The sequence below is a fragment of the Brassica oleracea genome, chromosome C8, assembly GCF_000695525.1.
Source record: "Brassica oleracea var. oleracea cultivar TO1000 chromosome C8, BOL, whole genome shotgun sequence".
In the NCBI taxonomy this organism is placed as follows: Eukaryota; Viridiplantae; Streptophyta; class Magnoliopsida; order Brassicales; family Brassicaceae; genus Brassica; species Brassica oleracea.
This window is the reverse complement of record NC_027755.1, coordinates 40,044,273-40,046,574: the sequence shown is the minus strand read 5'-3', so window position 1 is coordinate 40,046,574 and position 2,302 is coordinate 40,044,273.

Here is a 2,302-nt window from a genome sequence, read left to right as displayed (position 1 = left end):
TCCAATATCTAAAGAAAAAGTTTTAAAAGGTTAGAATAGAAATAATTAATGAAAAAGAAATTCAACATGGTGAAAATTCTAGCTAATTTGAGCATTTTAGAGTTTGGCTCTTCTAAGTTTCATTGACCTGGGTTTTTAAACCTTTCAGTTGTCCAATACGCTCTAGCCAAAGTTTTGAGCATCGAAAAGTTTGGCCCTTTATTTTGCACAGTCAAAAATTTCAATCCAAAAACCGATGAATATAAAGCTATGTATATTAAAAAATATTGCTATCTACTCTTTTACCTTGGCTGGCACTCCATTCCAAGCATCCCTCTTTCTAGGTCTGTTATATGTTTTTTTCTTCTTTTTTTGTTATGTAGTTTTAATTTTTATCATATTTAATATGAATGCCTTAAAACTGTAGCGACGGAGAAGAAGACCAAAAGAAAATGTGTGAGAGAAAGATCAGGTTAAGAATGTAGAAGACAAAACAGTTTCAAATCATTATCATTACTTTAGAACGCGGTGTTGATGATTTTTTTGAAAGAGGCTTTAATAATCTGAGAAAATTTAGGAATTTGGTTATTAGACAGTGTATTTTTTTGTTGTACCTTACTCGAAATGTCTAAAATTTTTTTGTTGAAAAAATAACTACAAAATATAAGACAAAACTCAAATAAAACGATAAAATATGAAACTATTAAGAAGAGGAAGGGAAATATACAGAAAATAGTTGATTTAGTTATATATAGGAAACCGTTTTTGAGGGTTATAAAATTCATCTTCCAATCCAACGTGTGATTGTGGTAGTTGGAAAAAAAGGAATTTTACTTTTTTGCCAGTTACAAATTTTATTGAAAATAAAGGAATGCAATGTATTTTTTTAAAAAAAAACTGTAAAACAATTACACGTGTCAAAATTTGATTGCTCAAGTGAATTGTGATTTAGTATATAAGAGATTGCCTACTTATTTCTACTAGTCTTTGTATGATAACTTGATACTTTTCTATGCAGATTCATTCCAAATTTTAGTATAATTTATACTGTCACTTTTTTTTTCCGTGTGGTGTTTTCATGAACTTGTAATAATTATTTTACATAGTTGAAGACTCGAGTCAATTTTTCATATGTGTTATTTTAAATTTTGTCTTACCCCATAATTTTATTTACGATAGGTTCTCAGCCCAATCAATTAAGAAAGTTTTTAGAGGCCCAACAATAGTATAATTTGTTTTTTTGAAACTGAAACCAATTCCTTCTGGTCCTAGACACCATGATACTAATAACAAAATAATTTAAAATTTTAAATCCTAAAAGAAAAGCTAACTCTAACTCTAGCTATAGACTTATAGTCTATCTGTATATATTTTGTAGTACTAGATTAAATGTCATCTGCAAAATAACAGAGACATTATACTCATTTTTATTGGCTTATATCTTTCTTTAATTTATTCAACAACTAGTGTGTCTCCCGTGCTAGCAAATCTTTTATATTTTTAATTTTTTTTATTTAAAGGTATTAAAGACATAATTTGATTAATAACCTGAAATCAGATTAAATACTCACACAAGACCATTTTACCTTTTCAGCATTCTTACGCTTTGATTTTGTCATTTCAGACCTAAAGTTAGATTAAATACTCACATGTAATTTACAAATAAGACTAAATCTAACTTATATACAGCTAAAACTACATTTATAAAATAACTTTGATTAATCATAAGAATATGAGTATACTTAAACAAACCATTAAACTTATCATGTATCTCTAATTAACCGCAACATATAAACTTATGTTATTAGCTTACTGAATAGCTTTTGTCTTACTTCTTTATGTCTTGCTGTTCATGTGTTTTTCCTAATTTAACTCGCAATCTATTACTGGTTTCTCTTATTACATTCATAGCTACTATACCCACCGTAAAACTTTAATGGTGTTTTCAATTTATATTTTGTTTTTAAATCTATTGTACAATAGAAAAACAATTAAAACAGAAATACTTTACCTTTTATAAGAGTTTGTTTCTCGTAGACTTCCATGTCTACATGTTCTACCTTTCTCCTTTTTAGCCGGATCTTACTCTAGATCTCTTTTCACTATTGAATTAATCACCGGTAATTCAAAGGCATCATATCCACTTTTCTTGAATCTTCATAGCCACAAAGAAGAAAGATAACAACTGGAGAATACAATTTAATGGAACTCGGCTGACTCGTACCACTATATACGGGTCCAAGTCTGTATTATAGTATTGAAACTGAAAAGGAATTAAAAGTGTAATTTTTTCCTAATCTATTTACTTTTGATCGAGACTTTG